Source organism: Lepus europaeus, chromosome 6, assembly GCF_033115175.1.
Source record: "Lepus europaeus isolate LE1 chromosome 6, mLepTim1.pri, whole genome shotgun sequence".
NCBI classification, from domain to species: Eukaryota; Metazoa; Chordata; class Mammalia; order Lagomorpha; family Leporidae; genus Lepus; species Lepus europaeus.
In genome coordinates this window covers 96,616,110-96,629,871 of record NC_084832.1, presented here as the reverse complement: position 1 = coordinate 96,629,871, position 13,762 = coordinate 96,616,110, and the positions used below count along the sequence as shown (strand labels likewise).

General features: G+C 43.2%; 1 pseudogene; it reads right to left on the bottom strand.

The window, feature by feature from the left end:
* LOC133762149 (protein FAM186A-like) overlaps positions 1-13,762 on the bottom strand; it is a 105,594-nt pseudogene that overhangs the window by 29,477 nt on the left and 62,355 nt on the right.

Here is a 13,762-nt window from a genome sequence, read left to right as displayed (position 1 = left end):
TGCACTGAGAAGAAGAAATTTTGGAAAACAGTATTTTGACTGGAGAATATAAGGTTGAATACAAAACAATTGGCATACAACACCTGTACTAATCAGTAAACGTGCTTCTCATAGGGCTATGGAATAGTAATTCTGAAGCTACTTTATGTGTATACTAGAATGAAAACTATATTGTGTAACACAAGATTTGTGTTTCCCATTGAGGTTTTGATTTGCATTTCCCTATGACTAGTGACATTGAGCATTTTTCACAAATTTGTTTGCCATTTGTATTTTTTCTTTTTGAGAACTGTATTGAACTCCTTTGCCCATTTTTTAACTGGACCTGTTGGTTTTTTGTTGTTGTTGTTTTTGAATTGCTGATATATTCCGGATACTAATCCTTTTTCTGATAAGTAGCTTATAAATATTTTTCCCACTCTGTTGGCTGTCTCTTCACTCTACTGTTTGATTCCTTTGCTGGGCAAAATCTCCTGAGTTTGATAAGATCCCCTTTGTCTAGATTTGTTTTTGTTGCCTGTGCTTTGGATGTCTTACCCGAGAAGTCATCACCTACACCAGTGTCTTGAAGTGTTTCCCCTGCATTTTCTTCCAAGTCTTAGGTCTTAAATTTAGGTCATTGATCTATCTTGAGTTGTTTAGGGTTTTTTGATATTTGATGAGAGGTAGGGATCTAATTTCATTCATCTCTATCTCTCTATCTCTATCTCTGTCTCTATCAGTGGAAGTATAAACAGCTTTATGAGCACCATTTTTTTATTGTAGCGGCTTCCCCCAAAAAAAAACTTCCCTTCCATCCCCAGCCCTCCCATCTCCCACTCCCTCTCCCATTCCATTCACATCAAGATTCATTTTCAATTAACTTTATATATAGAAGATCAATTTAGTATATGTTAAGTAAAGATTTCAACAGTTTGCACCCACACAGAAACACAAAGTATAAAGTACTGTTTGAGTATTAGTTATAGCATTAATTCACATTGTACAACACATTAAGGACAGAGATCCTACATGGAGAGTAAGTACACAGTGACTCCTGTTATTGACTTAACAATTGACACTCTTGTTTATGGCGTCAGTAATCCCCCTAGGCTCTTGTCATGAGTTGCCAAGGCTATGGAAGCCTTTTGAGTTCGCTGACTCTGATCTTATTTAGACAAGGTCACAGTCAAAGTGGAAGTTCTCTCCCTTCAGAGGAAGGTACCTCCTTCTTTGATGGCCCATTCTTTCCACTGGGAGCACCACTTATTTATTGAGGAGGTCATCATTTTTCCATTACATGGTCTGGACACCTTTGTCAAAAATCAGTTGACTATTTCTATGTGGATTAATTACTGGGCCCTTTACTCTATTCCATTGATCTATTTACCAGGTTACATCAGTGCTGTGCTGTTTAATTACTATAGTTTTGTAGGATGCTTTGAATTCAGGCCTTGTAAAGCCTCCAGGTTAATTTTTTTTTTTTTTGCTCAGAATTTCTTTGGCTATTCTGAGTCCTTTGTGATTCTATATGAATTTTATGATTTTTTCTTACTCTGTAAAGAATGCCAGTGGTATTTTGATCAGAATTGCATTGCTTTAGCTAGTGTAGACATTTTATTGATATTACTTCTTCGAAAACATGAGCACAGAATATCTTCATTTTTTGTGTCCTTGATAATTTATTTCATCAGTGTTTTATAATTTTCACTATAGAGATCTTTCATCTCTGGTTAAATTTATTTCTAGGCCAGCACCGCAGCTCACTTGGCTAATCCTCCACCTATGGTACTGGTGCCCCTGGTTCTAGTTCCGCTTGGGGCGCCAGATTCTGTCCCAGTTGCTCCTCTTCCAGTCCAGCTCTCTGCTGTGGCCCGGGAGGGCAGTGGAGGATGGACCAAGTCCTTGGGCCCTGCACCTGCATGGGAGACCAGGAGGAGGCACCTGGCTCCTGGCTTTGGATCGGCATAGCTCTGGCCGTAGCGGACATTTGGAGGGTGAACCAACGGAAGGAAGACCTTTCTCTCTCTCTCTCTCTCTCTCTCTCTCTCTCTCTCTGTCTCTGTCTAACTCTGCCTGTCAAAAAAAATTATTTCTACATATTTGTTTTTTCTGTTTCTGCTGTGAATAGATTTCTTTGTTAATTTCTCTTTTGGTGAATTCCTCATCAGTGTATAGACAAGCTACTACTTTTTGTATGTTTAATTTTGTACCCTGCAACCTAAATTGGTTTTTTGCATTCTAACAGATTTTTGCTGGAGTGTTTAGGTTTTGTTGTTGTTGTTGTTGTTGTTGTTGTACCACATCATGTATCTGCAAACATGGATGTTTTGACTTCCTCCTTTCCAATTGTGATGCCATTTATTTCTTTCTCTTCCCCAAATACTCTAATACTTCTGATCCTATGTTGAATAACAGTAGTGAAATTGGACCTCTTTGCTTTGTCCCAGATCTGAGGAGAAATAATTCGAGCATTTCCCCATTCATTATTATGTTGGCTTTGAATTTATCATATGTAGTTCACCTTTGTAATTTTATGGTTTGGCCCCCAATGAGATAATCCCCCCAACCCTGTGAAAATGGCTATTTTCCAAAATGCACAGAGTAACAAATGCTGGCCTGGATGTGGAGAAAGAGGAACACTTATACATTGTTCATGGGAATGTTAATTAATGCAGCCACTGTGGAAGATAGTATGGAGATTTCTTTAAAACTAGACTTAGACTTTTCATATGATCCTGCAATCCTGCTACTTGGTATATATCCAAAAGATGTGAACACATTGCAGCAAAGTGAAACCTATACCTCCATATTTATAGCAGCATTGTTCACAATAGCCAAAATACAGAATCAACCAAGATGTCCATCAGCATGTGGATACATGGATAAGAGAATGTGGTATCTATGTATATCTGTGTATGTGTGTGTGCATATACATATATAGACACATGTACATATCTGCACATACACAATAGGATAGTGTTAAGCTGTTAAAAGATTGAAATTCTGTCATTTGCGTGAAAATGGTTGCAACTGGAGTTTGATATGGGAACTAAACTTAAAAAAATGAAAAACAAGAGAAATAAATGCCTGGGTATAATAGTTTTGCTTTAAATAGTGTTACCAAATTTTGTTTTATATCTTTGTCAAATTGTTAAGAATGATATTCTACAATAGTTTTCATCATCTGTGATTATTTCAAATTTTACTGTGTCTGAATAAAATTGAGAGCTTTTAATTTGATTCCTAGTTTAGGTTTTGCTTATACTTGTGCTGAATTATAGTCCTTTTATTTTTCACTTGTAAAACTCTTTATTTTGTGTAGTATTATGCATAGTTATAATGGAAATTAAAAGTTCGTTAACACAAAAAATTAGAAGGAAAGAAGGAAAGCAGAAGGGAGGAAGGAAGGGAGGTATTATATTCTTTTTTTTTTTTTTGACAGGCAGAGTGTACAGTGAGAGAGAGAGACAGAGAGAAAGGTCTTCCTTTTCCATTGGTTCACCCCCCAATGGCTGCTGTGGCCTTCACGCTGCGACAGGCACACCGCGCTGATCCGAAGCCAGGAGCCAGGTACTTCTCCTGGTCTCCCATGTAGGTGCAGGGCCCAAGGACTTGTGCCATCCTCCAATGCACTCCCGGGCCACAGCAGAGAGCTGGCCTGGAAGAGGAGCGACCGGGACAGAATCCAGCACCCCAGCCGGGACTAGAACCCGGTGTGCTGGCGCCGCAGGTGGAGGATTAGCCTATTGAGCCACAGCGCCGGCCAGGAGGTATTATATTCTTAGAATTGTATCTATGAACTACGTTGAATGTGTTCTTTTTGTACGATTATCACATTATCAAGAGGATTGATTGTTGGAGAAATGTTTGAAATGAGGAAAATACCACTGAAAGAATACCACTGTAGATACAGGATTGGAATTTGAAGTATCGTATATAAATATAAAGTTACATTTTAAATATATATATATATATAACATATATATATACACACAGATAGGTAGACTATATATGTGTGTGTGTGTATGTGTGTATATGTATATATACAGATAGGTAGACATAAAAAAGATGTGTTATATTCCTAGGTAAATGCATATACATATTTTTGCTATCTCAGCTGAGATGACATGCAATGACCTGGCAGGAGTAATGAACACACCCAGCCCCAAGTCTTGGTATCTAAACCTCCTCCAACAAAAACAAGAAGGGTTCTTGGGGCTGGCACTGTTGTATAAGTGGTAAATCCGCCACCACCTGCAGTGCTGGCATCCCATATAGGCACTGGTTCAAGTCCTGCCTGATCTGCTTCCAATCCAGCACTCTGCTATGGCCTGGGAAAGCAGTAGATGACAACCCAAGTCCTTGGGCCCCTACACTCATGTGGGAGACCCAGAAGAAGCTCCTGGCTCCTGGCTTTGGATTGGCACAGCTCTGGCCATTGTGGCCAATTGTGAAGTGAACCAGTGGATGGAAGACCTCTGTCTCTCTGCCTCTCCTTCTCTCTGCAACTCTGACTTTCAAATAAATAAATAATCTTAAAAAAGGGATTCTTTAATCAAGGAGTTGTTGATATGGGGAAACAGAACATACACGATGAACCTGGAGAATCTTATGATTCAAAAAGTAAAGAGAGAGAGAGAGAGAGAGAGAGAGAGAGAGAGAGAAATGATTGGTTGACAGATATTTGTTGAATTCACAGAGGCATCAATTACAGGATTTCCTAATGGACAAATACGGAGCAATGAGACCACAAAATCAATCATCTCAGCATGGAGTTGTAACCTGCAAGATAATAGACATGAGTCCCTATTAGTGTGAGAAATAAGTATCCAGTACATAAATGAAGTGCTATTTTCTCCTCCCAACAAAATCCCAACTAATAAATATAGAATGAAAGAAGAAATAGAAAATGACCGTTAGGCAAGTGACACATTAGGACTGCAAACAATATCTCCAGTGGATGCTGAAATGAGTGGACAAAGGTTTGATGAGACACAAAATGAGCCTAGTCTCAAAGTAGCATCCCCAGGACAGTTATTACCTACAAAGGTAAAAATAGTAACGTTACAGTGAACAAACAGCTTTAAGCTATGTGACCAAGGCCAATATTAGTAATAATCTAAGGTCACTGATGAGGAAAGACTCAAGTAAACAAAATCAAGGGACATTCAACAACATTACTAATATTCGTTGAAGACTTAAGTCATGAAAAGCAAGGAATGATGAAAGAAATAGCATGGACTATAGAAACCAATGAAAATAAAGTAAATGCAATCTGAGATCCTGGACAGAGAAAGGACTTAAGTGAGAAAACTGGGGGCTAGTGTTGTGATACATCAGGTTAAAGAATACTTGTAACACAAGCAAACCATATTAGAGTCCCAACCACTCTACTTCTGATCAAGGTTCCTGCTAATGCTCCTGAGAAGGCAGAGGATGATAGCCCAAGTGCTCGCATTCCTGGCACAGACCCAGAGGAAGTTCCTGGTTCCTGGTTTTGTCCTGGCCCAGTCCCGGCTTTTGGAGCCATTTGGGGAGTAAACCAGTGAATGGAAGATTCTTTCTCTCTCATTCTCTCTCTCTCTCTCTCAATCTCTCAATCTCTGTAAACTCTGCCTTTCAAATATGTAAATGAATTCTTTAAAGGTCAAAAACATTTAAAAAATCTGTAGCAACATAATGAAGAAGAAAACTTAGGATATGCACATGTAGGATTGCTGGTGAGACTGGCATACCTGAGACCCCAGGAGTCAGCTAGAAACAGTAAGGTAGACGTTACCATTGTAAGTCACACTGTAGGAAACTCTGTGTTCCCTGTTGGCCTGCTCCAAAAGGACACTGTCATCTTTGGGCACTGAGGTAACCAATAGCCATTCCCACTAGAGAACCACAGAGAGTTGGAGATGACTCTTCCTCAAGAAACAGGTCTGTTTGATGCTCTGGGACCAGAGTTATCACCTCTCACCAACCCACTGGTGCCCTGTCCCTGGCCATGGCTGCTCCATGAGTGCCTACACACTTTGTGTCTCTGTGGCTTCAATACACTTGCTTGCACTTCAGACACTGGAGCCATCACCATAGTGAGCTAGGTCACAAGCCAGGCCCTAGAAGGAAGGTCTCTCTGTGCAAGCCCACGATCTGTTCACAGGGTCAACTACCACTGAGAGCCAGGCCCCACCCAGACCCCCAGAGACACTGAGGCTCTGTTCATGCCCATGGTCCCATCCCTGGTTCCTGAAGTACTTCGCAAGCACCTGTGCTTTCTATACAGTTGCCAGCATTGCAGAGGAAGTGCCTATACCCTGGGATCTGGTCTCATTATCACCCCAGGCTCCAGAACCATAGTCCCTCCTGTAGGCAGCCTATGGGCAAATCAAGGCCAGTCTTGGCTTGTGGAGTTCTTGGGATAAGAAAGTCACATACTCCCATCCTGAAGGAGGATGATAATCAAGAATGCTTTGTTAAAATTATCTGTGCCACCGGAGGAGGCTCCGATAAGTTGGTTAGGTATGTTGTTATCTTTTGTGCTTCTTTGTGCTTCTTTGTTCTGCAGCTGGTTATGTATAAATACCACTGGGACTTTAGAATAAATGAGCCTTGATCAGCCTTGTAGTCTTGGCTGAATTCTCTGCAATCTCTTGTCCCTCATTTCAGTCCCTCTCCCTCCCTTAGGTTCTGTTTGACTGATGCGGCTGGCCTGCACACCCTCCCCATGTGTATGTGCTTCAGGCCTCTGTTACAGAGCTGTGCATGTGTATCACACAGCAAACACCAGGCACTGACACAAATCATTCCACAAGCCAGGCCAATGCCAAGAAGGATTCTTTCAGTCATGACTACGCAGTAGGTGAAGAAGATATTGGGAAAACTGTAGCCTTCCAACAGCTCTTGCCTAGACTGTGGAAATCCACAATGTTGGAGCTGAGTGTCCCTGAAATCTCTAACACCTTCTTAGCACAGATGCACACAGACTACACATCTGCACCCTCACTGGTTCCAGACCACTGCAACCCATGCAGCCAGTGCCCTTTTACTCTTCTGTCCATAGGAGATATGTATCCAACAGAATTACAACAGATGTGAAGCCTCAAAGAAGTGACTGCTCCACCAATTGTATAGACATAATAAGGCAACAAGGATTTTTCAGAGAAAGAGAAATGACTTTCAAAATGACACAATAATTTCCTAGCAATTGACAGCAAATAATGGGAGATATATGAACTGCCTCTCAGAGAATTAAAATAATTGCTTTAAATAAACATAACCAAGGCCTTGTATTATGCCACAGTAGGTTAAGCCACTACTTGTGATGTTGACATCCTATATTTTGTTGGGAGGTTGGCTTGAGTCCCAGATGCTCTGCTGCTGATACAGTTTTCTCATAATGTGCCTGTGAAGGCAACAGAGGATGGCCCAAGTATGTGAACTCCTGGCACCCCTGTTGGAGACCCAGGTGGAATTCCTGGCTCCTGGCTTTGGCCTCACCCATCCCTGGCTGTTGCAGCCATTTGGGGAGTGAACCAGAAAATGGAAAATATATTTTCTCTCTCTGTCTCTCACACACACATGCACACACCCCTTCTTTCTCTACCACTCTTTCAAGTAAATAAATGAATTTTTAAGAAAAGAAGCATAGCCAACTTCAGTGTTTGGAGAAATCATTCTTTGAAATCAGGAAAACAATAAATGAAAAATTAGAACTTTAATAAATATACTTAAATGATCAAAAAATTGAGAAACCAAAGGATATATTAATGGAGTGGTAAATGTAAAAAAGAGCATCAACAGAATTGTTCAAGCACATGGGAAGAATCTGTGATCTTGAATATAGGTTATTTGAAAATACAGAGTAATAGAAAGAATAAAGAGACATGAGGAAGACATTTGGAATATATGGAACAGCATGAAAAGAGCCAACAAAAATGACCAAAATCTTATTTAAATAAATTATAAAAGCTAATCAGTTGTTTCAGAGCAGGGTAAGCTACAGTCTACAATAATATCCTATATCAAAGTGCCAGTTTGAGTCCGGGTATCTCTGCTTCCATTCCAGCTCTCTGCTAATTCACCTGGGCGAACAACCAGTGGAGAATGGCCCAAGTTCTTAGGCCCTTGCTATCCACGTGGGAGATCAGAATGATATTCCTAGCTCCTGGCCAAGCCCTGGCTGTTGAGACAATTTGTAGAATGAACTAGAAGAAGGAAGATCCTTTTCTCTCTGTATGTCTATATTCACCTTTGTCACTCTGCTTTTCAAATAAAGTACATCTTTTAAAAAAAGAAATGATAGGCCTCCACATGGTGACAGGGAACCAATGACTTGAGCTATCACTGCTACCTCTCAGGGTCTCCATTAGCAGGAAGCGAGGGTCAATAGTGGAGCTAGTTATCAAACATAGGTATCAATATGCAATGCAAATGTCTCAATTAATCTAAAGGTTGAGGTCAAATGCCTGCAGCCCAATAATTTTAAGGAGTTTTCTTAATTGAGTCTCCACTGGGTATGTGGGCTTGGGAATTTGGTCTCTAATCTGATTGGATTTTAAAATTCAGAAACAGACACACACACACACACACACACAAAGAGAGAGAGAGAGAGAGAGTACTATCAACAGCTGGTTCATTTCCCAAATGCCTGCAATGACTGCAGCTGTTCTGGGCTAGGGCCAGAAGTTGGGAATGAAGGCAACTCGCCCATGTGGGAAGTAGGAATCCAAATACTTGAGTTATCACTTCTGCCTCCCAGGTCTGCATTAGCAGGGAGCAGAAGTCAGGGGCTGAAACAATGAATTAATTCCAGGTACTCCAATTTGGAACATGGGCATCTTAACACATTGGCTAATTATCTGCTACTCTACTGTATTTTTGACAATTTGGTTATAATGTATCTTTGTATAGATTTGCTTGGAAAGAACTGACTGGAGACATTTGACTTCCCTGTACCTCAATATTTACACATTGTTTTTCTAAATGAGATGTTTATCATTTCTTTTTTTCTTTTTATTTTTTGACAGGCAGAGTTAGAGAGTGAGAGAGACAGAGAGAAAGTCTTCCTTCCGTTGGTTCATCCCCCAAATGGCCGCTATGGCCGGCGTGCTGCACCAATCCGAAGCCAAGAGCCAGGTGCTTCCTCCTGGTCTCCCATGCGGGTGCAGAGCCCAAGCACTTGGGCCATCCTCCACTGCCTTCGCAGGCCACAGCAGAGAGCTGGACTGGAAGAGGAGCAACCGGGACAGAATCCGGCACCCCAACCGGGACTAGAACCCGGAGTACCAGCACCGCAGGTGGAGGATTAGCCTAGTGGAAAGCATCTCAGCCTCATTTGTGACTGTGAAAGTGCAGATGGTTACAGTGATGTGACTTTTGAGTGGCTGATAGTTAAGATCAACCACAGGAAGTGTTGATGAAGATGCAGAGCAACTGAAACTCTCCTATATTGATCATGGGAATGTAAACCAAACTCAAAAAGAATTTGATAGGTTTTTACCAATGTGTTTGAAAGGCAGAATTTCAGAGGAGAGAGGGAGAGAGAAATATCTTTCATCCACTGATTCACTTCCTAAAGGGCGGTAACCATCAGGTCTGGGCCAGGCAGAAACCACGAGCCAGGTAATCCTTCCTGGTCTCCTGCATAGGTGGCAGGGCCCAAGCACTTGGACCATCTTCTGCTACTTCCCCAGGCACATGAGTAGGAAGTTGGATCAGAAGAAGTGAAGCCACCATATAGAATGTTGGCTGTGCAAGCAGCAGCTTAACCCACTGTGCCACAACATCAATACCACATGGTGTATTTATTAAGTGCCTGATTAATTCTGACAAGAAGAGAATGGTCTCAAATTGGAGCTTTATTAACCAAAGAATCAGAATCAAGTGACATCATTTGAAGCCTGTTAACCTCAAAGTTGAATATCATGAAAATACAGCAAGCTATAAAAATAATTTACCTGGTGCTGGAAAGATTTTTAAAAGTGCAAGGATGGGCATCTGGCCTAAACACTTAGGTGTTGGGATGCCTGCATCCCGTAGTAGTGGAGTGCCTGAGTTTGAGTCCTGGCTCCACCCCCATTACAGCTTCCTGCTCAAGTGTATCCTGGGAGGCAGCCAGTGATGGCTCAAGTAGTTGCGTCCCTGTCACCCACCTGGAATACCTGGACTGGTTTCCTGGCTCCTGGCTTCAGCCTGGCCAAGCTCCAGCTATTGTAGGCATTTGGGGAGTGGACCAGTGATCTCTCTCTCGCTCTCACTCTCTCTCACTCTCTCTGACTCTCAAAGAAATAGAAATAAATAAAAAATTTAAATGGTGCAGTCTATAAACTTCTGGTTCATTTCCTACCTCTTTGGCTCGAACAGCCTGTGCTTGCTCAACCCGAGAGATGATGTCCTGTACAGAGGCTGGGATTTCAAGCGTTGAGACCACTGGAACATGTGCAGCATTCTGGGGGTTTCTTCTCTTAGTGGGGGATTGCTTGGCATTTTTTACTAATTCAGATTCACCATCTTTCTCACTTGACATTTTGATAAAAATGTGGAGAAATTCGGTGATTTTGTTTTATTCTTTTTCACATGATGCAGGCAAATACTGACAATGCTATCTACTAGGAAGCTCAGAAAATGGGTTTCCTGCTCCCACAGGCAGTGGCTAACCATTCTAGCAACTGGTTGCTAACCTCGCCTGCCAGTCCTGGTGATGTCATAGAAGACCCACTGTGACATTCCCCACTGACTCCCAGATTCTCTAAAGGGCCCTTCCCATATAGGCCAGCTATTGTATATGCTGTGTGAGTAGCAAAGAATCGATACCAGGAACACTAAAGGAAGTAGGAGATGAGCCTTGCAGAAATGAGATTAAAATGCATGGCTAGAGTTCAGGATACAGTGTATTAAATGTAACTCTGTTCTCTCTTCCTGGATTTTTTTTTAAATGCAGAGTTACAGATGGAGGGAGTAGGGGAGGGAGAGAGAAAGACAGAATCTACATCTGTAGGTTTACTCCCCAAATGGCTGCAACACATAAGTTTGGGCTAAGCTGAAACCAGTATATTGGAGCATTCACAAGGTCCCCCACGTGGATGCAGAGGCTTAAGCACTTGGGCCATCTCCCACTGCTTTCCCAGGCACATTATCAGTGAACTGGATTGGAAACTGAGCCATTGGATCTAAGATTGGTGCCCATTGGGATGCTGGTTTCCTGGCAGCAGCTCAACACCCTACATCACATTGTCAGCCCCTCTTCTTGGGGTTTTTCTTAAATATTTTAGGTCTGTTGTGAAAAATGACCATGCTGTGTTTTCATAAAAGACTTAGTTTAGCCTTAGTGCAGCCATGATACTAGGCCTCAGTAGCATGTAGGATAGAGGGATGCAAAAGTCGGCCAACTTCTGAGTTTGCTTTGCAAACCATGAACCACTTTTTTTGTTGTTTTTTTTTTGTTTGTTTGTTTGTTTTGTTTTTGACAGGCAGAGTGGACAGTGAGAGAGAGAGAGACAGAGAGAAAGGTCTTCCTTTTGCCATTGGTTCACCCTCCAATGGCCGCTGCGGCTGGCGTGCTGCGGCCAGCGCACCGTGCTGATCCAAGGGCAGGAGCCAGGTGCTTCTCCTGGTCTCCCATGGGGTTCAGGGCCCAAGGACTTGGTCCATCCTCCACTGCCCTCCCGGGCCACAGCAGAGAGCTTGCCTGGAAGAGGGGCAACCGGGACAGAATCTGGCACCCCGACCGGGACTAGAACCCAGTGTGCCGGCATCCACTAGGCAGAGGATTAGCCTGTTGAGCCGCGGCGCCAGCCTGAACCACTTGTTATGTTTGTAACCTTCAGCAATTCTGTAATCTGTAACCACTGAATGCCTATTACATGGTGCTGTCCTGTCTGATGTCCTGGATGCTTTGCTGTTATCAGGATATAACTCTACCCTTTCCCTGTGCTAGATCAGCCAAGCAACACTCATGCCATTACCCTACCCCTTCCTTTAGGCTCCATGGGGAGTTTAGATTGTACTCCCAGCTGTTCAACCAGAGAGAAACTGGGGAGAAGAAAAGTAGATCTGTGTGACAGGGATAAAAGAAGCTGTGTCTCAAAGGCAGATGCCTTCTTCCACCTACCAGTCACAGCACTTGAGACCTGTTAGCAATAAATGCCTCACTGTCTGCTTCCTTCATGTTTCTCTGTCCGTCCTTTGGTGGGTAGGTGTTCTCAAGGGAGCTTATTTCCCATATCTGTAATGAATTAAGTGTGTCAACTTCCTCAGCTATCCCTGAAATTTTCTTAGATATAGTAACTTGGAAGAAATTATCTGGATGAAGATGAATATTACACTCTCTGCCCTTTTATCCACTGTTTCACTCTCTAGATGTCTGCAAGAGCTGGCACTGGACGTCTGAGCCAATAGCTGGAAATTCAATATGGGTCTGTCATGCAGCTGGTAGCAACCCAAGTACTTGGGCCAATCCATCACTTGCCTCCCGGAATGTACACTATCAGAAAGCTGGAATCAGAAGTAGAGCCAGGGGGCTGGTGCTGTGGCACAGTATGTTAATCCTCTGCCTGTGGCGCCAACATCCCATATGGACACTGGTTCTATTCCTGGCTGCTCCTCAGGCAATCCAGCTCTCTGCTGTGGCCTGGGAGGGCAGTACAAGATGACTCAAGTCCTTGGGCCCCTTACACCCACATGGGAGAACGAGAAGAAGCACCTGGCTCCTGGCTTCAGATCAACGCAGCTCTGGACATTGCAGCCAGTTGGGGAGTGAACTAGCAGACGGAAGACCTTTCTGTCTCTCTCTCACTGTAACACTACCTCTCAAATAAATAAATAAAATCTTTAAAAAAAAAAGAAGTAGAGCCAGTACTGCAACCCAGACACTCCCATGTGGGTTGGTGTCTTAACCATTGCACCAAATGCCAAGCTCAAGGGACTGTCATTTTTTTTTTTTTTTTTGAGAAGAGAAGCAAAGATTTTTTAGTAGTGGCTTAAAAAGTTCCCAGCAGCAAGAGGCACTGATGGGAAGAGACCAATCCCAGGGAGACCAGAAGTCTAGAGGTATGAATGAGGCTTTTATGGGTTGGTTTCCACAGGCCCAGGGGCTGAGGCTGATTGGTCCCTGCTGTGATGGCTGTTGTTGCTCAGCAGGGCATGTGTGATCTGGATTGAAAAAGGACATTGTTAGGAGAATGTTTTGTGATTAGGCTACCTGGAACTGGGCGCATCAGGGCCCTCATTGTTAAGTACCACATCCTGATTCAACAATCTGAATGTGCAGGAAAGATGGTGGAGTGGGATTCTGATCTGCTCTGTTGTTCCTGAGGGTGTTGGGTCCCTCTCAATACTGGGAGGGAAGTAGCAGGAATGGAAGGGAACAAGGGCAGGGGCTAGCAAAGGGGCAGGACCTGTCCTGCAGGACAGAATTCCTGCACCTAGGGATCTGCCAGCAGCACTTAGCAAGATGGCAGGGTCATCCAACCACCTGGACCTTCTGGGACGCTGCAATGCCTGGGCAATAGCACCGTGCTTGGGCCAGCTCCCAGGCCACCTGAAACAAATCTCAGAGCCTAGAGTGTTTGCTGACTTTGGCGACCTCAGATCCGGCCTGCAGGGTGCTTGGCAGACAGGGTGACTGTCAGCCCAGGGCACTTCCTGGCCCCAAGGCCTACCCACGCCACAAAGCCAGTGCTTGGCCCAGGCTTAACTGTGCCATGTACTTCAGTGTGGTTGGGGCTGAGGGGAGAAGGGTGTCCATGCACCCGGCTTTGCCCAGAAGCTGAAAGTCTCAGAGACCAACCTTAAG